The sequence below is a fragment of the Trichechus manatus genome, unplaced genomic scaffold, assembly GCF_000243295.1.
Source record: "Trichechus manatus latirostris isolate Lorelei unplaced genomic scaffold, TriManLat1.0 scaffold00032, whole genome shotgun sequence".
Lineage (NCBI taxonomy): Eukaryota > Metazoa > Chordata > Mammalia > Sirenia > Trichechidae > Trichechus > Trichechus manatus.
The window spans coordinates 15,457,023-15,473,817 of record NW_004443968.1 but is presented as its reverse complement, the minus strand read 5'-3'; positions in this window follow the sequence as shown (position 1 = coordinate 15,473,817).

The following is a 16,795-nucleotide window of genomic DNA, read 5'->3' as shown; positions in this document are numbered from 1 at the left end:
GACCATGCTCTAAAGATTCTTAGAGGTTCATTTGCCCAGCTGAGATGAGCAACCAGGCAGTGTCTGAAACCTTTTAAAACTCATAAAATACATATATAGCTACATATTTGGTTTGATCTTTGGCTCCAGGCTTCATTTACCTTGGTGAATTTTTTTTTTTTTTTTTTTACCAGCTGAGGAGACTTTGAATGAGAGACAGTCTTATTTTTTATTTAGAAATCCTGGGCCTTCTTTTTTCTTCTAAAATTTGCTTTCAAATCAGACAGTTACTTCTTTAATTCATCTCTTGCTTCTCATTCCAAATCATACTCAGCTAGGAAGAGTTAATGGGCACTCTCAGTGTCTGTTTAGAGATCTCCTTAGTCAGATCCACAAGTGTATTTGGTAAAATATCTGCCTTTTGAATTGCAGGAAATGACAGTTTTTGCAATTGTTCTACCAAACATAACATAGGTTGCCCTTTCTTCCACTTCTAATAGTTCCTTTTCCATTTCCTAGCCTCTACCTACAGTCCCTTGCTTCCACCTACCACCTGGTCCCAAACAAACGCTTCATATTTTAGGTTTTTGTTACAACAGCACCCCACTTTCCATTCATGTCCAGAAGTTTGTGCTTGCCATCAGCTAGAACACCCTGGTCTTTGTCATGTGGCCTCTCAACCTCTAGTAGCTGATACCAGCTTCCTTACATGAAAGTCTTAGGGCAACATTCCAAAAGTACTAAGGTGGACTGCACAATGCCACTTCCATCTCATTCTATTGGTCAAAGAAACTCACAGAGCCATAGACTGACGTAATGTGTTTCACCTCTTAACACAAAGAATGTGAGGCCACATTAAATCTACTACATGTCTCATTATTAAAAAAAAAAAAAAAATCAGTTACTATTGAGTCAATTCCAACTCATGTCAACCCCATGTGTGTAAGAGTATAACTGTGCTCCATTAGGGTTTTCATGGCTGATTTTTCAGAAGAGGACCACCAGGCTTTTCTTCTGAGGCACATCTGAGTAGACTTGAACCTCCAACCTTTTAGTTAGCGGCTGAGTGCATTAACCATTTGCACTAACCAGGGACTCCTGTCTCATTATAGCTATGTTTTAATCTTACCAGGCCTCAGCCGCCTCCAAGTCAGGGACCCTGTGATTACGGAATCTCCTGCATGGTTTGACACAGTGTTTCTTATATATCTTTTACTTAATAAATATTTATTTCACACAATGTAAAAGTCACCATGATATTATCTATAAATAAGGGAATAATAAAGACATGTCTATGAAGACATTTAAGACAGCAATATGTTTTTAAAAATTAGATAAACAGCTATTGGCAGATAAGCATTCATCATGACATTTGCAAGCTATTCTAACATGCTTAGCCTGCTATCGGCTTATGGAAATGTGCACTATGAGTTCTTCGAAAAAAATACATCAAATTTTTTTTTAAACAATCTATGAATTAGACCTTTTTTTTTCCTTATTTGGATTTTGTTCACCAAGTGGAATTTGTAAAATTCTAGCACTACAACGAAACTTACAAATCACCTTCAAACAGGGTACATAATTTAGAATAAACTTTGAAAAAAGTGAGAAATTCACCTAGAAACTCTCATTGAGTATACAGATAGATTTTCTATTATCACAGAAGCATTTTCTCAACAATTCTGCCCTTTTCAGAACATTCCTCAAAAAGGAATCTCATGATGAAAACACTATATAATAAATTTAAAGTCTATACTTTTTTCATGTATATATAAGTATATACTTATCTAAAATAAGTACTCAGGAAATTATTTTCCTATAACTTAAGCATATTTTAAAATAAAGTTATTCATCTGTTTGCCACCAGTAAAGTGAACTTTGATAAATAAGAAGAGAAATGCTTGTCACTGAAAGTCAGAGTTTTAACAACTTTTTTTTTTTACATAACTATCAATGTGGCATTGAGGAAGTTACCTAATCTATTTGACTCTATTTCTTCACCTGTAATGTAGGAAATAGGACTTTTTCTTTCAGCTCTCTAACTCTAAAACACCATAGTTCTCTATATTCCTCTTTGCTAACACACTAATGCAAAATTGAAGGACTCATTACGTGTTTTTCACTACCTATAAGTTTCATTATCAAGTACTTTACTTGATAAGTACTTTAATACTTAGAGAAATGGTTGTAGATGATTAATGAACCAGATTTTTGGCTTAAATATATGTGCCCACATTGCTTAGCATACTGATAAACCATCTAAGAAAACAATGTTGGTTGGGCTGTGTCTATTTCACTCTTGATGGCTATTTTATTCTTCACAGTTAATAAAGTTAATACCTAAGAGATTCAACAAGCAAAATAGAGAATCAACACATAGGTGTCCACAAAATGAGGATAAATGTCAAATTACAGTAAAAGGAAACAGGTTAAGTTAGAATGAAAGATTAAAGAAAGATACCTTGCAAATCACTTTTTAAATTATTCCTGTCTCAAGCATTCTTGTTGCCCTAAAATATTTACACAAACTACTATCCTCTGATCATGCTGATCTTTCCTCTTAGTTATTCCTTTGTCCTTCAGTCAAGAGGTGAAGATCTCAAGCAACTTTCAGATTGTAGTCTCTAGTTATATTTTTCTTACTGGAAGAGAACAAGGTGATTTCAGGCTGGAACAGATAATGTATAAAAGAGGTCTAGGATATCCTGTTGTGACAGAAAATGAAGACTATTATGTCAAAAAGACATAGAAGTCAATCTGAAGAGGCTCCCAATGTCCATATATGGAACAGTTTCAAAATTAAAAACAACACAACCAAAAAAAAGAGAAATAATAAATAATGACAGCAATATGCACAAGGATGTCAAATAAATAAAGATTCATATGTTCATAATATTTTAAAAGTTATAGATTATCTTCAGAGACTGCTAGAGGACCCACTCAATATTCTGAAAACTGGTAGAGAGAATAATTAGGCATTTGTCCTGCTTTTCTTTCATGATATGTACTTAGTGTAAACAAATAGTACAAGAAGGAAAAATCTTATATCTGGAGACTACGGGTAGCCATGGTTAGAGTTTCTGTGAACCAATGGTGTTGTATTAAATACAACTGAATAATATTTATTGCTGTAGGATGAGGAATGTTCTTAAATTTTCTTAAATTCTTTTAAGAACAGGAATTTTCTTAAATCCCTTTGAGTGTTAACGTGGTTCTCTCACCTACTCTTAATGGTATAAGAGCTCAGCTCTGTGCTTCTCTGGCCTGTTGCTTCCCCCCTCCATGAGCGTGAATTGACTGTATAACTTTGTTCTTCTAGGACAAACATAGGGAGCTTCTCTTTATTGTACTCTTATCATATGTGTATCCCCCTGCTTATGAAGGTTGTCTTGAATTAGATTCCAAACATCATTCTTGAGATTTTTTCAACCCCAAACCAACCTTTATGCTTTGGTTTAATGAAATTTTATTATTTTTTTAGAACACTTTCATATAAATTACCTCATTTTATCATTAATAATGATGTTCTGAAATGATATTACTCAATTAGAATGTTTTTAAAAAGAAATTTTTGCTGTGGACAGTGTGAATGTTGTTATTGTTGTTAGTTGCTATCAGGTCAGTTCTGACTTATGGTGAACCCATTTGTACAGAGTAGAACTGCTCCATAGGGTTTTCAAGGATGTGATCTTTTGGAAGCAGATCGCCAGGCCTGTCTTCCAAGGTACGCCTGGGTGGGTTCAAACCACCAACCTTTTGGCTAGTAGTTGAGCCCTTAATCTTTTGCACCTCCCACGAACTCCTGGACACTGTGGCCATAAGGTGGAGAAACAACTCCAGTTAGGTATTTCTCCACAGGAAGCGGTAGAAGCAAAAGAGAAAAAGAAATAGATTTCGTGGGGCATAAAAAGAACAATTCAATGGAAGCGAAAGAAAAGAAAAAGGTAGAAGAGGTGTTGTGGGATGAATTGTGTCCCCTCAAAAATATGCTGAAGTCCTACCCCCTCCCCCCACCAGTGACAGTGACCTTATTTGGATACAGGGTGTTTGCAGATGTAATCAAGTTAAAATGAGGTTAAACTGGATTAGGATGAGCCCTAAATCCAATGACTGCTATTGGTATAAAGACAGAAAAATTTGGAGAAACACAGATACACAGAGGGAAGAGGATCCTGAGAAGATGGGGTCAGAAATTGGAGTGATGCAGCTACAAGGCAAAGAATGCCAAAGATTGCCATAAACCACCAGAGAAGCTAGGAAGAGGCAAGAAAGAATTCTTCTCTAGAGACTTCAGACAGAGTGTGGCTCTGCCAACAGCTTAATTTCACACTTCTGGCCTCCAGATCTGTAAAAGAATAAATTTCTATTGTTTTGAGCCACCTAGTTTATGGTAATTTGTTTATAGAAGCTCCAAGGAACTAATGCAGAAGGTTCAACAAAAAGAAAAAGAGAGAGACGTAGAAAGAGGGGAAGAAGAAGGAGGAGGACAAGATGGAGAAAAAGGAGGAGGATAAAGTGGAGGAGGAGAAGGAGGAGAAGAAGAAGGGGGGGGAGATGGATAGACATAGAGAAAATCTATTGAAAAAGAGAGAAAAAGATATGAAGAGGGGAAATGAAGACTAAGAATGAAATGAGATGGAGAAGAGAAAGGACAGATTCAATGGGTTCTGAAGTGATACTAATCAAGTTAAAGTGCTATATTTCCTTGTACTGTCCACTTGAGCTGTGACTGGTAAAATGAGCTACAACCCATAATTTATTATCTCTGTCCTTTGAGAGGCTAATTAGCTTTCCCACAATTAAATACTATTCACAACTCTTCAGCTGTTCTTATCAAACCTCCAAATGGCTATAAATGCATAGCCAAAGCAGACCTTTGGAAGAAATGATTCTGTTGCACAATTGTGATCAGAAAGACAGAAAAAAAAAACACTCATCAGAGCAATTTTTCTCAAAGTGTGGCCTATCTCTCTAGCAATCTGAATCACCTAAGGTCCTTATTAAAATGCAGACTCCTGGGTGCTGCCAAGACACATTGAATCAGAACATCTGACTGTTGGGCCCAGGAAACAGCATTTTTAACAAGAGTCTTAAGTCTTTCTTATACACATACACTAGAGTTTCTTCCCCCCACATATCTGTCACTTTGTTGTACTGTGAGGTCTTGCGTGTTGCTATGATTCTGGAAACTAAGCCACCAGAATTCAAACATCAACAGGGCCACCCATGGCTTCAGCTGAGGTTTTGGCTGAGCTTCCAGACTAAGACAGACTAGGAAGAAGGACCCAGTGGTCTACTTCTGAAAAGAATTAGCCAGTGAAAACCTTATGAATAGCACTGGAACATTGTCTGATATAGTGCCAGAAGATGACCTCCCCCATGTTGGAAGGCACTCAAAATATGACCGGGGAAGAGCTGCCTCCTCAAAGTAGACTTGACCTTAATGACAAGGACGGAGTCAAGCTTTCGGGATCTTCATTTTCTGATGTGGCATGACTGAAAATGAGAAAAAACAGCTGCAAACATCCATTAATAATCGGAACACGGAATGTAGAAGTATGAATCTAGGAAAATTGGAAGTCATCAAAAATGAAATGGAATGCATAAACATCAATATCTTAGGCATTAGTGAGCTGAAATAGACTGGTATTGGCCATTTTGAACTGGACAATCATATGGTCTACTATGCTGGGAATGACAACATGAAGAAGAATGGTGTTGCATTCATCATGAAAAAGAACATTTCAAGATCTATTCTGAAGTACTATGTTGTCAGTGATAGGATAATATCCATACACCTACAAGGAAGATCAGTTAATACTATTATTCAAATCTACCACCAACCACTAAGGCCAAAGATGAAGAAAATGAAGATTTTTACCAACTTCTGTAGTATGAAATTGATCAAACATGCAATCAGGATGCATTGATAATTACTGGAGACTGGAATGCAAAAGTTGGAAACAAAGAAGAAGGATCGGTAGTTGGAAAATATGGCCTTGGTGATAGAAACAATGCTGGACATCGCATGATAGAATTTTGCAAGACCAATGACTTCTTCATTGCCAATACCTTTGTTCACCGACATAAACGGTGACTATACACGTGGACCTCACCAGATGGAACGCACAGGAATCAAATCAACTACATCTGTGGAAAGAGATGATAGAAAAGCTCAATATCATCAGTCAGAACAAGGCCAGGGGCTGACTGTGGAACAAAAATCATCAATTGCTCATATGCAAGTTCAAGTTGAAACTGAAGAAAATTAGAACAAGTCGATGAGAGCCAAAGTGTGACCTTGAGTATATCCCACCTGAATTTAGAGACCATCTCAAGAATAGATTTGACATGTAGAACACTAATGACCAAAGATTAGATGACTTGTGGAATGACATCAAGGACATCATTAATGAAGAAAGTAGGTGTCATGGATTGAATTATTTCCTCCAAAAAATGTATGTATCAGTTTGGCTGGGCCATGATGACCAGTATTGTGTGGTTGTCCTCCGTTGTGTGATTGTAATTTTATGTTAAAGAGGATTAGGGTGGGATTGTAACATCCTTACTAAAGTCACATCCCTGATCCAATGTAAAGGAAGTTTCCCTGGGGTGTTGCCTGCACCACCTTTTATCTTATAAGAGATAAAAGGAAAGGGAAGCAAGCAGAGAGTGGGGACCTCATACCACCAAGAAACCAGTGCCAGGAGCAGAGCACGTCCTTTGGATCCAGAGTTCCCTGCAAGGAGAAGCTCCCAGACCAAAAGAAGATTGATGACACAGACCTTCCTCCACAGCCGACAGAGAAAGCCTTCACCTGGAGCTGACACCCTGAATTCGGACCTGTAGACTACTAGACTGTGAGAGAAAAAATTTCTCTTTGTTAAAGCCATCCACTTCTGGTATTTCTGGTATAGCATCAGTAGTTAACTAAGATAGTAAGAGATCATTAAAAAGACAGGAAAGAAAGAAAAGACCAAAATGAATGTCAGAAGAGAGTCTGAAACTTGCTCTTGAACATTCAGTAGCTAAAGCAAAAAGAAGAAACGATGAAGTAAAAGAGCTGGACAGAAGATTTCAAAGGGTGGCTGGAGAAGACAAAGTAAACTATTATAATGACATGTGCAAAGACCTGGAGCTAGAAAACTAACAGGGAAGAACATGCTCGGCATTTCTCAAGCTGAAAGAACTGAAGAAAAAATTCAAGCCTCAAGTTGCAATACTGAAGGATTCCACAGGGAAAATATTAAATGATGCAGGAAGCTTCAAAAGAAGATGGAAGGAATACACAGAGTCACTGCACCAAAAGGAATTGGTTGATGGTCAGCCATTTCAGGAGGTAGCATATGATCAAGAACCAATGGTACTTAAGGAAGAAGTCCAAGCTTCACTGAAGACACTGGTGAAAAACAAGTCTCCAAGAATTGACAGAATACCAATTGAGTGTTTCAACAAATGGATGCAGAGCTGGATATGCTCACTTGTCTATGCCAATAAATTTGGAAGAGAGCTACCTGGCCTATCGACTGGAAGAGATCCATATTTATGCCTATTCCCATGAAAGGTGATCCAACTGAATGCAGAAATTAGCGAACAATATTAGTAATATCACATGCAAGGAAAATTTTGCTGAAGACCATTCAAAAGTAGTTGCAGCAGTACATCGACAGAGAACTGTCAGAAATTCAAGCTGGATTCAGAAGAGGACATGGAACCTGGGATATCTGCTGATGTCAGATGGATCCTGGCTGAAAGCAGAGAATACCAGAAAGAAATTTATCTGTGTTTTATTGACTATGCAAAGGCATTTGGCTGTGTGGGTCAACAAATTATGGATAACATTGCGAAGAATGGGAATTCCAGAACACTTAATTGTGCTAATAAGGAACCTTTCATAGATCAACAGCAGTTGTTCAACAGAACAAGGGGATACTGCATGGTTTGAAGTCAGGAAATGTGTGCATCAGGGTTGTATCTTTTCACCATACTTATCAATCTGTATGCTGAACAAATAATCTGAGAAGCTGGACTTTATGAAGAAGAAAGGGGCATCGGAATTGGAGGAAGACACATTAACAACCTGGATTATGCAGATGACACAACCTTGCTTCCTGAAAGTGAAGAGGGCTTGAAGTACTTGCTAATGAAGATCAAAGACCACAGCCTTCAGTATGGATTACACCTCAAGATAAAGGAAACAAAAATCCTCACAACTGGATGAATAAACAACATCATGATAAATGGAGAAAAGATTGAAGTTGTCAAGGATTTCATTTTACTTGGATCCACACTCAACACCCATGGAAGCAGCAGTCAAGAAATCAAAAGACATATTGCATTAGGTAAATCTCTGCAAAAGATCTTTTTAAAGCATTGGAAAGCAAAGATGTCACCTTGAAGACTAAAGTGAGTCTGACCCACGTAATGGTGTTTCAATCGTCTCATATGCATGTGAAAGCTAGATGATGAACAAGGAAGACCAAAAAAGAATTGATGCCTTTGAATTGTGGTGTTGGCAAAGAATATCGAATATATAATGCACTGCCCAAAAGAATGAACAAATCTGTCTTGGAAGAAGTATAACCAGAATGCTCATTAGAGGCAAAGATGGTGAGACTTTGTCTCACATACTTTGGACGTGTTATCAGGAAGGATCAGTCCCTGGAGGATATCATGCTTGGTAAAGCAGAGGGTCAGTGAAAAAGAGGAAGTCCCTCAATGAGATGGATTGACACAGTGGCCGCAACAATGGGCTCAAGCATAACAAGGATTGTGAGCATGGTGCAGGACTGGGCAGTGTTTCCTTCTGTTGTACATAGGGTCGCTATGAGTCGGAATCGACTAGACAGCATCTAACAACAACAAGAGTTTCTTCTGCTAGGAGAAATAGAGCTAAGAGTCAGGCCAGGTTAATCATCTTAAGCGCCTACTCTGTCAGCTGTCTCTCAAAAGAAGAAAAATAAAACAATAGCTATCTACTAACCTCCAAAAAACCAAACCCCTTGCTGTCAAGTTAATTCCAACTCATAGCAACCCTATACTAGTCCTAGCAATTTCTAGGAAAACTTTCAAGAAATGCTAATCTTCTCTGAATGACTAGGTCTTCATTAACTTCCGAAGTAAAACATGTACCTTTAATTGTAAAAGCAAATTAAGCAATAAAATCAGGAAGCAGACAAATGCATGTAATTATGTATTGTTTGTTTCTTCTTCAGGTATTTATTCTTGTTCATACTTCATTTCTTTTTTTCACCAAAAATGAGAGAATCAGATGATTAAAATAGATTAAAGTCAGTCCCTCATTGACTTTTTGCTTATCAATAGTTGCTATGGATGATTCCTTACTTTCCCATGGAGATCTGATACTGTGTCTGCAGACCTGTTTTTCAACATCTCCGTATTCTGCTCAGAGACTGGAATGTAAGGATGATCTATGTCATCACCAAGTTAGCTGCTAAGAACAAATAATCTGTTTCTTGAATTTCCTTAATTATCCATGAGGCACCAAATCCATGTGGTTTGCCCAGGAAATAATATTCCACATGTATATGTACTACATTGAAACAGCTAAAACAAGGGAAGTGTCCAAAGAACATGCCAAATAAGTAAAATTCTAGACAAAAGAACATTTGTGCTACCTTCTTTTTAGTGTTGGTTTGTTTGTTTAATATATTTGTAATTCCTTGAGACGAAAGATTGATTCTTGGTTGCCTTCAGATTTCTCTTTCTTATTCTCTCTGGATTTTATTGAGTTGAAAAATAAATAAATAAAAGAATAGATTAATGAATATGCAAACAAACATACGGTGCTGATATTACTATATTTCCTATGACTTTACACATAAGATAATTAATCATAAGCTTTAATAAGATTAAGAAAAAGCACCAAACAAAATTTCTGAATATCTCAAATGACTCTGAATATTTCTTTAGCTAATAAACTAAAAGAATAGACAGATGCAATCATTCCTTACCCTTTCTTCATGACTGACTCTTGAAACCCACTTTCTGGGATGAACTCTGCACTGATCCTAGAGGAAATTCTGTGGCGATACCATGACTGTGTCTTAGACAATGAATTCCTTTGGTCACATCTGCCTATAGGAGCTGTTTCAGCTTAGTTATCACTGTGCCTTATACTTGTGCAGTATTTTTTAAAATTCTGAACTTTGTTCAAATTTAAACTTGTATTGCTGTGATGGTTAATTTTATCTGTCAACTTGATTAGGCTGCGATTCTTAGTGGTTCAGCAGACTCTATGTAATCATCTTCCATTTTGTGATCTGATGTGAGCAGCCTATCAGTTGAAAGGGGAAATTTCTTGGGGTTGTGGCCTGCATCAGTATATAAATGGATGTTCTGGCAAACTCGTCCTCTCTTTTCTCTCAACCCTGGAATCTTCTTGTCTGACCTCCACTTCCTGGGACATAAGCCAGCAGAGGCATCCAGCCTGTTGCCTGACATGCAGATTTTGGGTTCATCAGCCTCTGAAACTATGTGAGCCAGCAGAGGTCTTCAGCCTGTCATCTGACCCGCAGATTTGGGACTTGCCAGCCCCCACAATTGCATGAGCCATTTCCTCACAATTGCATATACCATTTCCTTGAAGTAAATTTCTCTCTTTATATATTTATATACGCTTCCCTGGTTTGCTCCTCTAGAGAACCCAGACCAAGACAATGATGTTTCCCTAAATTGTTCCACAGAGTCGATGAAATCCTTAGAAAATCGTAGGAGGCCTTTTAGTAGAAATTGACAGGCTGATTCTAAAAATTATATGGAAATGCAAAGAACCTAGAATAATCAAAATAATTTAAAAAACAAACAAAGATAGAAGCCCTATTCTACCTAATTTTAAAACTTACTAAAAAGTTACTATAGTAAATAGGAAAATGCAATATTGGCATAAGGATAGAGTTATAGATTAATGGAAAAGAACAGATATTCCAGATATAAACCCTTACATTTATGGTCATTTATTTTTGACAAGGCTGCCAAGGTAATTCAATGGAAAAAGGATAGTCTTTTTAGTACATGATGCTAGGATAATTGGATATTTATATAAAAAAATGAACTTAGAACCTTACCCTTAAAACATACACAAAACTTAAGTCAAAATGGATCAAAGGTCTAAATGTAAAAGCTAAAATTATAACATTTCCACACATACACACACATATACACACACACACAAAATAGGAAAAAAATTTTTGTGATCTAGAATTAAGCAAAGACTTCCTAAATATGACAACAAAAGAGCAATCCATATAAGAGCAAAAAAAAATTGGATTGTGTCATACCAAAGTTTGAGGTCACCAACAAAAGACAACAAACCACACTTTCTGACAGTGCATGGAACAATGTTTTACTCGCAAAGAGAAGAGACAGAGCAAGATTAGCCTTTATGGTGGGCACTGCTCCTCCCATGGTCAGTGAGTCGCCCCTCATGACCAGTACAGGGCAGATGTTCCACATGCATCCCTCTTGTGTTACAGTAGAGGGAGACTCCACTCACTCCCTGCAGAGAATACATATAGAAATGGAGTTGGGCCCAAGCCTTGTACATGGATGTTCATATCAACATTATGGTGCGTGCTCATGAGCAGGACAGAGAAAGTTACTGTGTGCGTAGAAGAAGGGTAAAGCTTTCTCTATTAAGGAGAGGGAACTGAGAGAGAGAGACCCAGTTCCCATCCTTCTTATCAGAGATTGTTCTGGGCCCAAAACCTTTGCTTAGACGGCCTGGATGGGAGACAAAGATACAGACCATTCCCCCAACAGATTGCATTAAAATCAAAGATTTACTCTTTAAAATAAACAATTAAGAAAATGAAAAGAAGACAAAATAAATGAATGAGACCTCACAAAAATTAAAAACTTTCATTCATCAAAAGTGTTTACCAAAACTTTGAAAAGACAAGCTACAGACTGGGAGAATATCTTTGGAATCCATATACCCAGCAAGAATCTAATAAACAAAATATATATAAAACTTTGACAACTCAACAACAAAAAGACAACCCAATCATAAAATGGGCAAAGGACTTGAATAGACATTTCACCAAAGAGGACATTCAAATGGCCAGTAGACAGATGAAAATTTGCTCAGGGTCATTAGCCGTCAGAGAGATGCAAATCAAAACCACAAGGACATACCACATCACTCCCACTAGAATGGCTAAGATTAAAAAAAAAAGGAAAATAACAAATGTTGGTGAGGATGTGGGGAAGTTGGAACCCCTATCCATTGCTGGTGGGAATGCAAAAGGGTACAGCCATTATGGATAGCTGTGGCAGTTCCTCAAAAAAACTAAAAATACAACTACCATATGAACCAGCAATTCCACTCCTAGGCATATACACAAAAGGCTTGAAAGCAGAGACTCAAAAAGAGACTTGACATCAATGTTCCTTGCAGCACTATTCACAATAGCCAAAAGGTGGAAACAACATAAATGCCCATCAACAAATAAATGCATAAACAAAATGTGGTATATACATACTACGGAACACTACTCAGCCAGTAAGAGAAATGAAGTCTTGATATACACTTACAGTATAGATGGAGCTTGAAAACAATATGCTGAACGAAATAAGCCAATTACAAAGGGACAAATACTGTACGATCTCACTTACATAAAAAGACAAGAAAAGACAAATGTATACAGACCAAAGTTTATTAGGGGTTACCAGGGGCAAGAGGGAGGGAGAAAAGGGGGTTAACAGTGATGGAAAAATAGTATTGATTAAGGGTGGAGCTCTGATGGTGCAGTGGTTAAGTGTTTGGCTGCTAACCAAAAGGTCAGCAGTTTGAGTCCACCAGCCACTCTTGGAAACCCTATAGGGCAATTCTCCTCTGTCCTATAGGGTTGCTATGAGTTGGAATTGACCTGACAGCAACTGGTTTGTTTTTTTGGTGAAGGCTAGGGTAGCACAGCTGATTATTGTAATTGCTGTCAATAAGTTGTACACCTAAATGTTGAATTGGCAAAAGTCGTCTAACAAATATATTTATAACAATGACAAAAAAAAAGAGTAGCTGCTGAGGCTGCTTATGTATGACCAATACTTTATGGGATTTGGTTCCTTGGTTTGGAGGTTTAGGATTATTGTTTCATGAGACATCCCAGTTAATTGGCCTAATAACATGTTTAGTGCTTCTCCTCTACTTCCTACTTTGTTGCGTAGTGTCTGGAGTCTTAGAAGCTGGCAAGTGGCAATCCAAGGCACAACAATTGGTCTCTATTCACCTGGAGGAACAGAGGAAGAAGGAGAGTCAGGAATAGGAGGAAGATATGAAATATGTGGCCAATAACCTCCATGAACAACTGCCTCCTTTGTGATGAGACCAGAAGAACTGGATGGTGCCTGGCTACCGTTACAGAATACTACGATCAAAGATTCCATAGAAGAATGCTAATCAAAAGGGGGAATATGCAGAACTGAATTTTAAATTCTCATGGACTCTAGAATTTCTGGAGTCACAGCGGGTGGATAAACTCCTGAAACTATTGCCCTGAGATAATCTTTAAACCTTAAACCAAAAATATCCCCTGAAGTCACCTTAAAACCAAACAATAGTTTAGCTTAACTAGTAAAAGAGGTCTGACTATCTATATGGAATCAAATTGACAATAACGACTTGAAAGATTAGATTGGAACCTTAGGAGGCAGTGAGTTTATATTAACGAGGGAGAAACAACTCAGAAAAGGAGGTTGAGAATTGTTGCACAACTCAAAGAATGTAATCAATGTCACTAAATTGAACGTGTAGAAACTATTGAATTGGTGTATGTTTTGCTGTGCATATTTGCAACAATTACAACAACATAAATAAAATTTAGGAAAAAAAATAAGCTACATTACCAATAGCACAAAAAAAAAAAAAAAAAGAAAATGAAAAGACAAGTCAAAGAATGGGGAAAATAAGACAAAAAATCCAATTAAGTAGTGGGCAAATAACTTGAAAATGTATTTTACCAAAAAAAGATATATGCATGACTAATAAGCACATGAAAATATGCTCAACATCATTATTTATTAGGGAAATGTAAATTAACACCACAATGAGATACCATTACAGACCAGGTAGGATAGCTATCTTAAAAAGAAAAAAAAAGAAAAAAACAACTGATACTATCATCTTGGCAAGGATGTGGAATAAGTAGAATTCTCATACATTATTGGTGAGAATATAAAATAGTATAATCATTTTGCAAAACAGTGCTTATCATACAACCCAGCAATTCCATTCCTAGGTATCTGCCCAAGAAAAATGAAAATCTGTTCAAAGACTTCTATAAGGATGTTCCTATCAACATTATTCAAAATAGCCAAAAACTAGAAACAACTGGTGAATGGATAAATACGTTGTGGTTTATCTATAAAATGGAATACTGCTCAGGAATAAAAAGGAATGAAGTACAGATACATACAACAACATGGAAGAACCTCAAAAACATGGTAAGTGAAAGAAGCCAAACAGAAAGTATTACGTACTGTATTATTCCATCTATACAAAATTTCTTGAAAAACTAAATAAACCTGTAGAGACAGAAAGCACATTATTGGTTTCCTGGGGCTTGGTATGGGAGCAGGGACTGACAGCAAATGAGCACGAGAGAATTTTTCAAAACAATGTGTTTTGAAAGTTTATTGTAGTGATGGTTACACAATCCTTTGAGTTTCCTAACAGTTGTGGAAGTATGTTGAGCTGCCAGGTGTGGAGGTTGTCAGTTAGGACAAGGAGCCAAACTGAAAGCAGCAATCAAGACTTTATTTACTTACTGAGAGAGTTTAAACAAGAGGCCAGAAAGAGAGGTGCTGGCTCCCCAGTGTTTCCTTTTTCCCGACAAAACAGCACTGAGTGTGGGTAGTCAGATGATATGCTGGGAAGGCATGGAGGTGGGGGGAAATTGTTTCACTACCCACGAACACTGAACAAAAGCCTACTGCCCTTTCATGGACCTGGGGATATGGAAAGGAGTGAGAAGAGGAAGGGCAAGGAGTGAAAGCATATTGAGTCAGAGAAGTGTCTTAGTCAAGGTCGTCTCCTGGTGTAAGACTGCAATGCACTGGCTATGCACCAAATCTGGTGTGGGGAGGGAAGCTTTGTCCCATGAGGCCTGCCAGGAGAAACCTATAGTCAGACCTGAAAGTTCACATACAGGATTTTGGCACGGAGTCAGACTCCTCAAAATGTACACTTACAATGAGTGTATTTTATAGTATGTAAATAAAGTTGTTAAAATTTTTATTAAAATATAAATAAATCTGTTACCTCAATAAAGCAGCTTTAAAAAAAAAAAGAAAAGAGAAGAGTTTTTCTATTCCCACCTCAGGCTATCTGGAGGTTGAAAGCCTTCAGTGAAAAGGAAGAAATGGTTGGCTTTTCTCTCTTTGTTTTAACCACTCTGTTTTATTCTTTTGCATGCTAATTGTGATTTCTAACACTGTTTAGGTATGGAGGTAGAAGAGAAAGAAAAAGATGTAAAAGGTTGATCTGGTGTTGCTTTTGTCAAGACATGGAAGATGTTTTATGATAACTTCCTTTTGTGAGGTGGCACAGTGGTTAAGAGCTTATCTGCTAACCAAAATGTCAGCAGTTCGAATCTATCAGCTATTCATTGGAAACCCTATGGAGCAGTTCTACTCTGTCCCATAGGATTGCCATGAGTCAGAATCAACTCAACAGCAACGCTTTTTTTTTTTTTTTTTTGTGACTTCTTTGAGACAGCCTCCCATCCTGGGGTCTCTCATCATCAGTTAATCCCGGTGACACTTTCGAGTTGACACTTTGACTCTCCCTTTTGTTCCTGATTATCTCTGTTGGGGTTCCATTGTCTTTAAGTAGACATGCTGAGAAAAGTCCCTCTAAGTCCCATAATATCTCTTCCTCAGCAGTTGTGTCCACATTTGGTGCACAGAAAATAAGTATCTTTGAGCTGTGGCAGTACCATCAAGTTTCTGAGTGGCCACTTGAATCTTGCTTTAGTTTCATAGGGCTGCCATAACAAAATGCCACAAAATGATGGCTTTAAAGAACAGACATTTATTTTTCTCACAGTACTAGAAGCTAGAAGTCCAAATCAGGGTATCAGCCATATCAATTCCTTCTGAATGTTCTGAGAGACAAATTCGCCTACCTCCTAGCTTCTAGGGGTTGCTGGAAATCCTTGGTGTTCCTTTGCTGCTTGTAGATGTATCTTCACGTGGCGTCTCCCCGAGCCCCCACCCCGTGTGCGATTCCCTTTGAGAGTCTGTTTTCCCTTTTAAAAAGACAACCACTCATAAAGGATTAGGGTTAAGACACACCCTACTCCAGTATGACCTGATTTAACTTCACTGATAACAAAAGAAAAAGACTATTTCCAAGCAAGGTCATATTCACAGGCACTGGGAGCTAGGACTTTAACATATTCTTTTGGGGGGCACGTTTGAATCCATAACGAAGCTCTTCACTACCCACATGAGTTGGAGTGAGGAAAAAACAGAACTCACACTCCGCATGGAGGAATATTAGAATTCTCAGGTAGTTCCCCAATGTCTACCTTTATTTGACTGGAGGTGGATGTTTAGCAATAGGCGACAATTAATTTAATTTTTTTAAACACCTCCTTTACAAGGTTTGATTAAATAATTCAGAACCTCACTTTGAAATGTGGAAGCAATTGGCTCCCATTTTATTTGGTATCAGCCTGAATGAGAAAGTCCCATTTTAATAGACTGTTACACTATAATTTAAATTTTTATACAGGAAGAATGTTATTTTAAAACTTTGCTAAAACATGAAGCTTCCTCTCCATTTGTCAGATAT